Raw genomic sequence first — 15,651 nt, forward strand, 5'->3', positions numbered from 1 at the left:
TGATCAAAAGAACATTTCTGAGGCAGGCAGATAAGAGTGTAATATAATCATCATAGTTCATCCATGCTTATTTTATTTCTGGCAACTTTATTAATCTAAACTCAGGTAAACCTTAGTCCTAGTGCTCACAGAAGCAAAAATATTTTTTCATGTTTCTTTGAATAATATAAATTAATTATTTTCAAATATATAGATATGCTTCAAGGAGAAAAGAACATATACAGATGTATCTGTGAAGATCTCTGTAACAGAGAATAAGAAATGTGGATAATCAGCTGTAAAGCAGATATTTCCTACTTAAGAAAATCTAATACACATAACTATTCAGAAAGTGATTGATAGATATAATAGCTTAATTTAGAACAAGACTTCTGTTCAAATTAGAAGTTCCCCTAATGCATGATTACTGAGCTCTAGGTTTTGAACCCTGAAGTTTCTAAGTAGGTTTTTCTGAGATGGTGTTACATTTCCACTGACCCATATGTGTTAAACACTGGCTGTGGGCTGAAAAATATGTCACAATATATGACTGTAAGTCTACTTGTAGGTATATAGCCATCAATGGTCATAATAGTAAATTATAAATTTATTTATGTTTTCTAGTTTTCTAATAGAATTGCATTATTACGGTTTTTTTTTTTTTTCTCAAGTAGTATAACCTAAAAGTAAAACTGTCTTCATGTCAAGGAGAGAGGTAATAGCTATAGAATCAGGAAACCTCTGTTGTATTGAGATTTCATCCAGTATACAGAGAATTACTTTATGCATAGTGTTGTTTCTAGAATGTAATCTATCAATATAGTTGAGAAGTGATTTTTAAGTGAGTTACATAATGTGTAGGTATATATTTTTATAGATTTGGCCTAGAAATTCACTTAAAGAGTTATGTGAACAAGTTTGAAATATGATTTTTGGCAGTATTTTCAAAGTAATAGTGAAGACTTCTGTTATTAGAAAGAACAGGCTTTCCAGGTGGAATATAGACCATTTACATAATATGTATCCCTGTACGCTTAATTCAAATGAGCTCAGCTAAAAAAGAGTCTCAAGTTATCAATATTTTTTTCCTCACAAAGTATTCACTTTGGATTTGGAAAAGTATCCACTTGGAAATTGATACAATGGGTTGTAAAGGTTGTATTACTGATTGTGTCAGCAATATTGATAAGCTAATCATAAAGGAAGTTGAGTAGAATTACCAAATAGTACCCAGAATCTGAAAAACCCTAGGCATTTTGAGCCTCAAAGCACAATTCAGTGGTTCTTTTTTCCAGTTGGTCAAGTTAAATGGATACTTTTAATATGGAATAGTTGTATACAAATTCAAAGGTATTGTCTCATTACATGCACAGGTAGATCATTTTATACACAGGCAGTGTTGTTAACACTCTAGAGACTATGAGTCTAAGATGTGAATTTTATAATTTCTAGGCAAATGTCTAGACATACTTTAAGTCTATTTTAAATTAAATAAATTAATTTCTTAATTATGAGTGTGAATTATTAACTATACTAAAAAATAATTTTCTTAGGGATATTCATAGTGATGTGAATTTAAGAAGGCTAGCTCAGTAGTTTACAGGTTGTTAATTTTCACAGACCAGTAAGATTTAAAAAACTTACACCACTCAGTAGGCACTGAAACAACACAGTGACACATATAATACAGTGTAAAAATAAGTTTTATACTCTATCAGATTCTGAATCAATCTGTCCTCCTCCTGAAAGTATCAGGAGAGGTTGCAAAGAAGAGGTCTGAGTCATGAAGATTTAGACCTCTGCTGGACCATGAAGAGAAAAATGGAGGTCATTGTAACTAGAGGGAATAAATGGACAAAGTTTCAGATTGATGAACAGACATAAAACAAAGAGGAGGATAAAAGGGTTTACTGTAAATACAACCAGAAAGGCGAGTGAGGGCCAGGTCACTGGAGTTCTAATCTGCTGCCTTACAAAGTTTAGATTTACATCCTGTGGCTATGAGGATCATAGACCAGAGCCACTATCATCATTTATTTACAATGTGCACAGCCCTTAGGCTGCTTCTACACTTGCCTTTACTGCCATCAGTTCTCTAAACAGCACCTAGAGTGATTTTCTAAAATGTACATCAGATTATGTTACTTGCAGCACAGTTTAAACTCTATTAGGATCTCATCAAATTCAAAATATATTAGAAATTTCTTAACAAGGCCATATATGATGTGATCTCTGCTTGTTTCATGACCTCATTGGTCATTCCCAGACTTTCTCCCCTCCTCACTCTGCTCTGACCACAGGCCGTGCTGTTCTTTGGATGTGCCAACCTCGCCCCCACCCAGGGCAGGAGTCTGTGCCTCTCTCTCCCCAGATATACGTATGCTGACTCCTACATACAGATTTCTGCTCAAATTTTACCTCCACAGAGAGACTTTTCTTAATTTGTTCTCTAAAGAAGTCTACTTATTACTATAAATCTCTATTTCTGCCTCTAAATTTGTATATATTACTTACTAAATACATTATATTGTGTATTTAATTGAATATTGTCTTTCTTCTCCTGTAGAATATAAGCTCTACAAGAGCAGGAATTTTGCTTCTCTTGCTGCTATAGTCCTAAATGCCTGAATAGTGCCTGGCATGAAGTAGGTGCTCAACACTTATTGAATAAATTTATTAAAGGGAAGATTATAATCATAGAAGCAATGGGATAAGATTTATATTGAAAAGACTGGCTGCTTATCTTTTCATTGCTGCACTTGGACAATGAAATCTTAGCAAGTCTTGTTGATAATCTATGTTAATATGTCCTTTATTTAAAGTATCACTTTCACTTTGTTTATTTTTATATAGGCATCTGAAACGCTGAATACAAGTTGAATGGTGTTTAGCTATTAGCAAGCCCAGCCACCTTACAGATAAGACAAGTCCCAGAGTAGTCTAGCGATTTTATGATGGCTCCTTACTAAACCCATGCCCTGACTCTACACTTCATAGTTCTTATCCTTTTATTAGTTTCTTCTGAGACATATTAAACATTTCCTAATTATTTATTCCTAATTCAGTGTCATGCTTGATTTTTTTTAATCTTGGCATTTCCTCTTCTGTCCTTAAAATTCCAGTTTAAATCTCCATCAATTAGGTTTATACTTTTTTTTATTATTATTATTATACTTTAGGTTTTAGGGTACATGTGCACAATGTGCAGGTTTGTTACATATGTATCCATGTGCCATGTTGATTTCCTGCACCGGTTAACTCGTCATTTAGCATTAGGTATATCTCCTAATGCTGTCCCTCCCCCCTCCCCCCACTCCACAACAGTCCCCGGAGTGTGATGTTCCCCTTCCTGTGTCCATGAGTTCTCATTGTTCAATTCCCACCTATGAGTGAGAACATGCGGTGTTTGGTTTTTTGTCCTTGCGATAGTTTACTGAGAATGATGTTTTCCAGTTTCATCCATGTCCCTACAAAGGACACGAACTCATCATTTTTTATGGCTGCATAGTATTCCATGGTGTATATGTGCCACATTTTCTTAATCCAGTCTATCATTGTTGGACATTTGGGTTGGTTCCAACTCTTTGCTATTGTGAATAGTGCCGCAATAAACATATGTGTGCATGTGTCTTTATAGCAGCAGGATTTATAGTCCTTTGGGTATATAGCCAGTAATGGGATGGCTGAGTCAAATGGTATTTCTAGTTCTAGATCCCTGAGGAATCGCCACACTGACTTCCACAATGGTTGAACTAGTTTACAGTCCCACCAACAGTGTAAAAGTGTTCCTATTTCTCCACATCCTCTCCAGCACCTGTTGTTTCCTGCTTTTTTAATTATGGCCATTCTAACTGGTGTGAGATGGTATCTCACTGTGGTTTTGATTTGCATTTCTCTGATGGCCAGTGATGATGCGCATTTCTTCATGTGTTTTTTGGCTGCATAAATGTCTTCTTTTGAGAAGTGTCTGTTCATGTCCTTTGCCCACTTTTTGATGGGGTTGTTTGTTTTTTTCTTGTAAATTTGTTTGAGTTCATTGTAGATTCTGGATATTAGCCCTTTGTCAGATGAGTAGGTTGCAAAAATTTTCTCCCATTCTGTAGGTTGCCTGTTCACTCTGATGGTAGTTTCTTTTGCTGTGCAGAAGCTCTTTAGTTTAATGAGATCCCATTTGTCAATTTTGGCTTTTGTTGCCATTGCTTTTGGTGTTTTAGACATGAAGTCCTTGCCCACACCTATGTCCTGAATGGTATTGCCTAGGTTTTCTTGTAGGATTTTAATGGTTTTAGGTCTAACATTTAAGTCTTTAATCCATCTTGAATTAATTTTTGTATAAGGTGTAAGGAAGGGATCCAGTTTCAGCTTTCTACATATGGCTAGCCAGTTTTCCCAGCACCATTTATTAAATAGGGAATCCTTTCCCCATTTGTTGTTTTTGTCAGGTTTGTCAAAGATCAGATAGTTGTAGCTATGCGGCATCATTTCTGAGGGCTCTGTTCTGTTCCATTGATCTATGTCTCTGTTGTGGTACCAGTACCATGCTGTTTTGGTTACTGTAGCTTTGTAGTATAGTTTGAAGTCAGGTAGGGTGATGCCTCCAGCTTTGTTCTTTTGGCTTAGGATTGACTTGGCGATGCGGGCTCTTTTTTGGTTCTATATGAACTTTAAAGTATTTTTTTCCAATTCTGTGAAGAAAGTCATTGGTAGCTTGATGGGGATGGCATTGAATCTATAAATTACCTTGGGCAGTATGGCCATTTTCACGATATTGATTCTTCCAACCCATGAGCATGGAATGTTCTTCCATTTGTTTGTATCCTCTTTTATCTCAATAGATGCAGAAAAGGCCTTTGACAAAATTCAACAACCCTTCATGCTGAAAACTCTCAATAAATTAGGTATTGATGGGACGTATCTCAAAATAATAAGAGCTATCTATGACAAACCCACAGCCAATATCATACTGAATGGGCAAAAACTGGAAGCATTCCCTCTGAAAACTGGCACAAGACAGGGATGCCCTCTCTCACCGCTCCTATTCAACATAGTGCTGGAAGTTCTGGCCAGAGCAATCAGGCAGGAGAAGGAAATAAAGGGTATTCAATTAGGAAAAGAGGAAGTCAAATTGTCCCTGTTTGCAGATGACATGATTGTATATCTAGAAAACCCCATTGTCTCAACCCAAAATCTCCTTAAGCTGATTAGCAACTTCAGCAAAGTCTCAGGATACAAAATCAATGTACAAAAATCACAAGCATTCTTGTACACCAATCACAGACAGAGAGCCAAATCATGAGTGAACTCCCATTCACAATTGCTTCAAAGAGAATAAAATACCTAGGAATCCAACTTACAAGGGATGTGAAGGACCTCTTCAAGGAGAACTATAAACCACGGCTCAATGAAATAAAAGAGGTTTATACATTTTTAAAATTCAATTCTTGCTTGTTTTCACTCATTACCTTATTCATTACTCTTTTCCAGACACTGTGATAAACTGTAAAGATACAGGATGAATCAGAAAGGCAGGTTTCATGCTTGACTTCCTACCACTAGGATCATTTTGTTCTTATTGCCCATGCATTGTATCAGTTTGCTAGCACTCTCATAACACAGTACCACAAACTGGGTGGCTGTTTAAGCACCCGGAAATTTATTCCTTCTGTATGTGTCTACCTCTGTTCCCAAATTTCCCTTTTAAAAGGATACTACCATATTGATTAAGGCCTACTCTAATGACCTCATTTTAACTTGATTACCTCTGTAAAGACCATGTGTTCAAATAGGTTCACATTTTGAGATATCAAGGGTTAAGACTCCAATATATCATTTTTTGGAGGAGACAAAATTCGACCCATAAAATATATCCAAGCACTATATTGTACTTTTTGTTTGCTCACAGCCAAATATGGGATGATATTTTATTTGTTTTGGGTACTTTTCAAGACCCTGTCAGTCTGATATCAAATTTTATTTGTTGACATTTACGTAACCAGACAGTTTTATCTTGCAGCCTACTTACTCTTACAAATTTAATTGTTTAGCTCCAAGTAAAAATGGAAAAACATTGCCACCTGTTTCCTTAAATCTTTCACTTTACTCCACAGAAAAAAAAAGTCCCAAGAGATACAAACACAGTCAGAATTTATTTCTTCTGGGTTTAAGCTTGCTCCCTAGATATGACTTAGTAATACTGTATTTTCATCATGATTTAGCAAAAGCATAGGAAGAAGTGTACATTTTAATGAAAGGTAGCATGTGGACAGTGATTTTTATTAATTTATCAGTAGAACTCTTCTTCATTTGGAAGATTTTATGTAAGACAGAGAGTTAAAAGTGGGTAGAATCAGAATGATCAAAGGTTTATTTGTAAAGATTAAGTGAATAAGGTTTATTACCTTCCCATCACCAAGTCTGGCAATTGTAGATATCCAGTAATGTGGATTCTCTTTTTCTCAGATGGACATTTGGCAAATACCTGTGTTTCTTCAGTAAAAAGTCACCAAGTATCATTAAGAGCTTTACTTTATGGGTTGGTAGAAATAATTCTCAAAAGTTCCGGTAACTGTATCTTTCATATTCTTTGGAGTATGTAATGCTGCTTCTCTGGAAATTTCCGATTCCTATACTTGGTAGCCATTTTTGAATTTATTTTTTTGAGTCATAAGGCCTTCTTGACTGACCTGTCTTAAATTAGTACTCTATCTCTATGGCCTTCTTTATTTTTCTCCATTTCACCTATCATCATCTAAGATACTATATCTGTTTTTGTTGTTGTTATTTTATTTATTGTCTTTCCTCCCTCACCAAAATTTATGGGTTTTTGTTTAATATCTTTACTGCTGTATACCCAGTGTCCAGAAAGATACCTGACTCATAATAGGTGCTCTATAATAATAATTTAACTTGATTAATTAATGAGTCAAAGGACCTCTTTATCCATCAAATAATTTTCAATTTTGCAGGATTCATAAATCCCTCACTCCCACATCAAACAAAAAATAAAAACAAAGCAAAAGCTAACAAAACCATATTCATCCTCCCACTATTCATTTTGTGTAATTCAATGTTACTTTATTTATTTATTTTGATATGGATTCTTGCTCTGTTGCCCAGGCTGGAGTGTAGTGACGCAATCTCACTTCACCCCAACTCCCGGGTTCAAGTGATTCTCCTGCCTCAGCCTCTCTAATAGCTGGGATTACAGGTGCTTGCCACCCCGCCCGGCTAATTTTTTGTACTTTTTAGTAGAGATGGGGTTTCACCACGTTGGCCAGGCTGGTCACAGACTCCTGACCTCAGGTGATCCACCCGCCTCAGCCTCCCAGAGTGCTGGCATTAGAGACGTGAGCCACCGCACCCAGCCCAGTGTTAACAATTTTGACTTCTGTTTCCTCTGTGTTTTTCTTCCATTTCATACATGGACCACACTATACTTTCTCCATTTATTTCCGTCTAGTATTTTTGTATATCTATGGATTATCTCTAGTACCGTGTTTATGAGGATTCCATAAACCAGAGCTCCAAAATGCCTTCCTTACACCCTTTCTCTTTCTTCTGCACAGTGAGACTGATTTACATCCTACCCCAGATGATCAATAACTTCAATCAGGAAGGTTAGTGTAGCATGCTCTCTACAGAGTCAGGGAGAAAAGTGACATTATCTATTGCATAGCAATGTAAATTCCAAGAATTTGTTTACAGCTAGAAGGTACCTAATTTATTTCAAGATTTATCCCCCTTAAACTATAACATTTTTCTTAGTGATTTTTCTATCAAAAAATTAGTTTGTATATTTCAGAAATATCACATTTTGGCAATGATAGTACACACTACTTTTTGTGCTAAAAAAATTAGCTACAATTAAAATGTTATCACCTCTAGGTGGCCTTAAAAGTGCATAGGCTATTAATTGTTGGAGCTATTTCGTCCCCTTAGACTTGTTCAACAATTTTAGAAAGTTTTTAGTAATAGGCAAACTTCTTATTAAAATCTTTTTGTTCTAGTGTTTAAGCCAGGATCCTATTGCAAAGCAGATGGCATTCATGAGCTGATTTTTACAAGAATATGCTTTGCTTCACTGATTGCTGTTTTGATAGCTATTTTTAAAATTTTTGGAATCCTTTAATGTCTATTTCTGAAAGTAATTTCCATAACCTAAATTGAGAAATTGTATTTCTGTCAATTCTTCCAGAGTATAATGATTTAAGAAATAATGGCTCTGGTGGCCAAATGTGATTTGAATAATAATAATATTTATTAGGGGTTATTTTTCATTATTCTCTTTGAAAAGCAATGTAAGAAAGCAGTCTATTAAAACTAACTTTAAAACTGTTTTATAGTGGTGGTATTTATATATGTCAGAAAAAATAATCATATATTAAAGATTAGCTTTGTAAATAATAGAAGCCTCATCTTTCTATATAGCTCTTACCTTCTTCATTACTAATGTTTTTCTCATGATATTTCTTCTTGATTAAAATATTGCATTTTAACGTCCAACTGTTTTAAAATTAAAATACAAAGTATTTTGAGGTATTTTTCAAAATAAATGGCAGTAAAATAATTTATGGTCATTAGTAATTGGAAAGATATTATTTAAAAAATCAATTAAAACAAATTTACACAGATACACAAATGTCAATGAGTCAAAATCAGAAAGTTTTTAAGTTGATCTCAGCAATTTAGTATTCGGTAGTTAACATTCCTATTCACTATAATAAATATCTAAGGATTAATTTCAAAAGAAAACTTTTTATAAAGAAGGAAAAGATTTTCAGAAAAAATCAAATCGTTTGTGTTATCCTTTCCAGAATCCAAATTTCAAAATATGCAAATTAACATGATTCTGAGAAACAAATTATATTCTTATTGTTCATTGAAAGACTTCTGCCAAAAGCGTAAAACTAAATATTCTGATATGCCAGTTTAACGTGGGAGAGTTCTGACTTAATAGAACATTGAGTATTACTGAAACAGTTTAAAACCACAGCACTATTTAACAGTAATTAGTTTCCTATGTATTTCAGCATATTAGTTTCTTAACAGTTCACTAATCTTTCTATTTTGAACAGTTGTGTACTTTATAATTGACTCGAGCAATGATGTGATCTCAGCTGATTGCAACCGCCGCCTCCCAGGTTCAAGTGATTCTCTTGTCTCAGCCTCCCAAATAGCTGGGAATACAGGCACCCACTGTGATGCCCAACTAATTTTTGTATTTTTAGTAGAGATGGGGTTTCACCATGTTGGCCAGGCTAGTCTTGAACTCCTGACCTCAAGTGATCCTTCAGCCTTGGCCTCCCAAAGTGTTGGGATTACAGGCATGAGCCACTGTGCCCGGCCACACTTTTGTGTATCTGTTTATGTTTCTAAACATTACTAATTATTTAGGATTCTATGTTACACTAATTAACTCTTACTGGAAAAATGAATAAGCAACTAAAAGGATTATAATATAAAAATTTGGAAAAGTTTGGGGTATATTTTGAGATATAAGATATGTGACATCACAATTCTAATACTTGTTTGACACTTTCTTAACATATTTAATATTATACCTTATTGATAGGCATATATGCATATACATATATACATTAAAATGATACTTTTATAGTCTCATATAACTAATAAATATTATACCCTTGTAGTTAATAAATATTTCACTTTACAACAATGAAATGTCAAAATGTAATATATTCTTTAAAGCAAATTAATCATTTCTGTATTTCTTACTGATGTTTTATTCCAAGTCTTCATAGTCCTTTGAAGAGAATGGCTCTTGCATTTAAATGTCTAGCATGGCCCATGATGCTTTATGTTGTTTTCAAAGCCGTGACTCTTAAATGTCCTATCATTGACTTTGCCATCCAAAGAGACCTTAGGTATGTATCTACAAGTAGTAGAAGATAACTTTGTTGGTTGGGCTCTGTAACTCAAAATACCCATTAGGAAAGTTCTCAGATTTGGAATCTAATGTGGAGATACCTTCATGTGTTTAAAAAGGGAGAATACCTAGCGTTATTTTAGTCCCACAGCAAGAAGGACAAAACACAACTGAAATTTTTTGGTAAATTATTTAATCACACCTTCAACATATTTAATCCTGTCAATGAAACATGAAAGTAAAGTTTGGGTGGTATTGGTTAATTGCTTGCAATTGAGTCTGTTCTCTCCTTTAATAACAGAGAGACTGAAATAGAACCTGCTGGTGGATAACATTGTAAATATTATAAAAAGGGAAAAACTATTGATTTCTTTTTCATATTTACCTAGCATTGAGCATTTATAATATGCAATGGGATACTATTGCCAAAATTAGATAAAGTTTCCAAAAACACATCAGATCATAATTACTCAGATGAGAAGTACAGTTTATAATATTCTAGTTAGCACTATACCAAAGATTTTGAATAGTTCAGGTAAATAATACAGTTTAGAAATTTGAGGATTTTTATTTTCTACCACTGAAATAATTAAACATATTTTTAAATACTACAGTAGAGTTTATTATTTTATACAAAGTAAGGCACAACATTGTTTGCCAAATGCAAAAAAAAAAACTGTAGTGTGGATGTTAACAGGCATTACCATGAAATGTGACATTAAAACACAATTTTCACAAAAACATGTAGGTTTCAAAAGTAAAAGCATTTTAAAATGTGAATAGGTTTTGTTTATGTCTCTAAATTTGGACAGTAATGATACCTTTTAAAGGACTGCTATTTTAATTGAGGCGAAATTCACATGACATAAAATTAACCATTTAAAAATGAGCAATTCAGTGACAAATCCAGTACATTTTAATGTTGTACAGTCACCACTACCTCTATCTAGTTCTAAAACATTTTCATCATGCCAAAATAAAATCCTATACCCATTCAGCCATTACTTTCCATTCCCTTCCCCGCTTAGCCTCTGACAACTACCAATGTGTTTTTGTCTGTATGGATTTACCTATTCTAGATAAATACAAATGCATTCATACAGTTTTTGGCCTTTTGTCATGGGCTTCTCTCACTTCAAATAACATTTTCTATGTTCATCTACTTGGTAGCAAGTATCAGTACTTTATTCCTTTAAATAGTTGAATTCCATTTTATTCTATATGGCACAGTTTGTTTATTCATTCATCTACTAATGAATATATTGGCTATTGAGAATAATGCTTCTATAAATGTTAATACACAAGTATTTGTTTGTGTATCTGTTTACAATTTTAAGGGTATATGCCTAGGAGTAGCTAACTGCTGAGTGTTATAGTAATTCCATATTTAACTTTTTGAAGAACTGTCAAACTCTGCCATAGCAGTTGAACCATTTTACATTCCCGCCAGCAACGTATAAGGGTTGCAATTTCTCTACATCCTTTCCAATACTTATTTTCCTTTTAAAAATAAATATTATTATAACTATCCTAGTGGACGTGAATTGGTATCTCATTGTGATTGTGATTTTCATTCTTCTAATGACTGATGATGTTGAACATCTTTTTGGGTGCTTCTCAGCCATTCATATTTCTTATGTGAAGTGACTACTTAAGTCTTTTGACCACTTTTTAATTGGATTGTTTTTCTTTTTGTTGTTTAATTTTTACATATTTGAGAATTTTCTAGTTTTCTTAATTGATTTCTAGCTTCATTACTTAATTTATTGATCTCTACCTTCATTCCATTGTGGTTAAAGAAGGCACTTTGTATGATTTCAACCTTTTAAAATTTATCGAGACTTATTTTGTGGCCTAGCATATGGTCTATCTAGAGACTCTTCCAAGTGCACGTAAGAGGAATGTGCACTCTGCTGTTTGGTGAAGTGTTCTGTATGTGTCTACGAGGTCTACTGTTTACAGTGTTGTTCAAGTTCTATATTTCCTAGTGGATCTTCATTTAGATGTTGTATCCAAGCTAGAGAATGGGAGATTATAAGAGAATGAACCAAAACATCAAAATGCTTTCTTACTGAACATTAGAACCTTCTTTCTTCATTAAGCACTCATCTGTTTTCTGTTTTTGATTGGATTCCAGAGTTCCAGAAAGGTTGATTCTGTCAGTTTTTGCCAGCTTAATTTTTGCTTTAATAGAGGGATCAATTCTTGAAGTTCTGAACTCTGCCATTTATATGATCTTACTCCGATCGTGGCATAGAATCTTAATTTATAATTTGCTCTGTCTTCATTGAAATGAAGTTTCACTTTTGGCATAAATGTCATAATTGATAGCTTACCCGTTTCACTTTTAGCTTCATGTGAAAATGTAGTTAAGTTTATGAAACTTATCTTTGTTTAGACATAGATTTTTTTAGTATTGAACAAAAGTGTGAACTGTATGTTGTAGAGGTTTTTTGTTGCTTTTTTTGCTGTGTGAAAAGCAACATACCTACTGCATTTGATTCTTAATATAATAGTAATTATAATAACAGGTATTTTATGGGTGTTTCCTATATCCAAGCAAACTACTAGATACTTGAAAGAACTTAGCTCATTTTATCTTTGCAGCAAACCAATGAAGTATGGGTATTTGATCTTTAATTTACAAAGTCAAAAACTGAGAATAAAGAACATTGAGTTGTTGAAGGCTATCCTGAACAAGTAAGTTGCAAAGACATGAGTAAACTTGTATATCTGAGTGCAAATCCTAATTTTTTTTTTTTTTTTAGTATACCAGTAGCTTGCTTCCTGGTCATTCTGTGTATGGTCTTACCTACATTTTTTCTAATAAGTCATTATTAGATTAGGTGGTGAAGTCCAAGGATTGTCCTTATTTTAGGAAAGGCATTTAGTTTATGAATTTTTGAACCCTTATATGAAAAAATCATAATTTTCATTGACTTCTCATAAGCATATTTGGTAATATAATATGCATGTTAAAATATTACAGACTTTCTAATCAAAAGGAATTTTGAGTGATACTATTAGAGAATTATGGCTTTTGTTATTAAGAAATGTATATTATAATAACAATTAGCCATTTATCATAATATCTACCATTTATGAGTGCTTACTAGTAGTATTTTTATGTAAGTGCTATTATATAAAAATATATTTTATCAATTGAAAATAATTTGTTTATGGTTAGAAATATATCTATATCTATCTTCTGTTTCTCTTAGAGCAAAGACAGGTGGACATAGATAAATACAAATCTAGAGATCTTGACTTTGTAGGTAACATACCGTATAATTTTTTTCCTAGACATGCTCTGGAATTTTCTGAAGCTTTGAAGACACCATACTGTAGGATTGGAAAGCTAGATAAAATCTCAACACTGCAGTTTCATATTAGAACACATACTTGTCAAGCAGTCATAAATTTAAGAAAGCAATTATTATATGTTTTCATCTTAAGATAAGTTAAAATAAACATTTTTAGACTAAAGATATATATTACCACTTAATCAAATTTATGTTACAGTTGTCATCATGGCAGTTTGATTACTAAACTACACAAATAAATATTTAGATTATTTGAGGTATAAAATGAAGCCTAGGTGAGTGGATCCATACACAATTTAATTAATATACTAGAATTAGTTTTATTTAGAATACTTATCTTGCTGAATGTGATCATTTGCCTTGATCCTTTTTCCAGGATTTCAAGAAACATAGCCCCAACTAAAGAAATGATAATCATTAGCGACCTATGAGAGTCACAGAGAACATCTCGATGGCTTTGAATGTCTATCATAAACTGGTCATCTCTGTATAAGAACATTCTAAATAATTTTGCCCATAAAAATCATTAATAATGGTGGTTTGTAAAAGTTATATTTTAATATTACATCATATGCAAAGACAACTCAATGTAATAGCTACCTTCTATAAAATAAAATCTCACTTGCCTTAATTGGCAAGTGAGGTAAACGTATGTAATGATTTCAGAGAGGTACTAGACCAAACCCAACAAATATTAATCTCATCATATGACATTCTATCATTAGAGATTCATTTCTCTGAGTAATCTTAAGGCACCACGTTAAAGTTTACATATTCTTGAGAGGGATCTGATTTTCAGCCTTTATGAGGGAAAATTCACTTGTAAAGACAGAAGAATCACAGAAAGATCAAAGGAGAACTTTTGGCCTTGGCCTTATTTTGACAAAGGGCCTCAAAATCTATGCTTCTTATGTTATCTCCAAGTATAAGTCATTACATGTTTTTATTTGTGTTTAAAAGCATAAATGTTCAATGTCAGCATTGAAAATATATCACAGTTTTGTAACCTGATCTGGAGCATTTCTTCATTTCTTATATATCAGGAATATAAAAACAAAATGGACTGGACCACTCAATGCCAGTGAGCCCTGCATTTGTTGCTTTAGCCATGCATGTAAGGGTGATGCTCTGAAGGCTGAAGACTATTCAGGAAATAGGAAGACCTAAAAAGACATTTTTCCCACAGCAAGCTGTTTTCTCAAATTCCTATTTTTTTCTGAAAGTACCCAGTATAAGGAACACTTAAAATAATTTTCACTGAAAAAAAAAAAAAAAACTGACCTTCCATAAAATGGAAAACCTCAGGGTATACTTCAAAAGACAGAAGTGCTAAGTTTTCAACTAAAATCTTGAAGTACTGTTACAACAAGGAGGTGTTCCTTTGCTGTTTAATTAACAACCTAATAAATTATTCTCATTTCTTGGAAACAACTCAAAGACTAGTCCAATCTAACCTGATAGGAACTGTCAGCCAGGAAAGAAAACTGAGGCAGTAATTCAGAGAGGGTCCTGCTGGCTCTAAAGTGAGTCATTGCTGGATCTTGAATCAGGGCTTTGTAACAGAAAATAACCTAGAAAGGTAAGGTGAAGGGAAATAATGGAGAATGTACCGATTAACTGTCTCTTCAGGGAGAACTTGTCAGAATAAACGGACTGTCTGTCAAAAAAAATACAAAACCAAATCATATTCAAGACAAACAGACATATATGTAGAAGTTCAATAAGATGGGAAAGGCCAGTGAGCATATTAGTTTTCTATTATAGTGTAACAAATTACCCCGAAACTTGTTTTAAAAAAATGAAATATAAAAGAAATCATAAAGAACCTAAGGATGTTTGTTTTTTCTCTCCAAGAATATATTTGCATTAACAGTGCAATCTAGCATGTTTCATCTACAGGCATACTTGTCATGTGACACCACCTTTGTGTAGTAAAAGTCATCAGAAGTCCTGCCAGATCCTGAATGACTTCAACATCTGTGAGGATGATGATCCCACACCCAGTTTTTCTGTTTCTTCACTTTCTTAAAGCTCGTCTACCATAATTATTACTTCTACTTCATGTTGTTCATCCATTCCCACAAATGCCCTCTGAAATTACCTGAAAATTATTTAACTCATAAGTCATACATGGCAATAACATGTAAACATTCTATCTCAGAACTTGCTTACTAATGTACCTCCCTTATATTTGTCCTTCAAGTCCATCCTTATTCTATTCCATTGAAAGTTCTACTTTGCCTATGTTTATCAACCTTCCTATATCCACCGCTTTTATGATCCAAGGTTCAGATTTGCCACAACAAACATTTTGCTATTATTGTAATTTATCCCACAGCCCTGGAAACAAATTTACCCTGAATGAATCCAAGTAGCAGCCACTTTCTTATCTATATCTTGCCTGGATGTACATTAGAAGACCCACAAGTGGAAATATTAACTAAAAGTTCAGAGAGCCATGTA

The 15,651-nt window shown here is 33.6% G+C and overlaps 1 protein-coding gene across 9 annotated transcripts in view; it reads left to right on the forward strand.

Moving 5' to 3' along the window:
- The window catches only part of PCLO (piccolo presynaptic cytomatrix protein), a 402,967-nt gene that overhangs the window by 213,375 nt on the left and 173,941 nt on the right, over window positions 1-15,651 (forward strand). The window lies entirely within an intron of this gene.

The sequence above is a fragment of the Hylobates moloch genome, unplaced genomic scaffold (assembly GCF_009828535.3).
Source record: "Hylobates moloch isolate HMO894 unplaced genomic scaffold, HMol_V3 SCAFFOLD_1, whole genome shotgun sequence".
In the NCBI taxonomy this organism is placed as follows: domain Eukaryota; kingdom Metazoa; phylum Chordata; class Mammalia; order Primates; family Hylobatidae; genus Hylobates; species Hylobates moloch.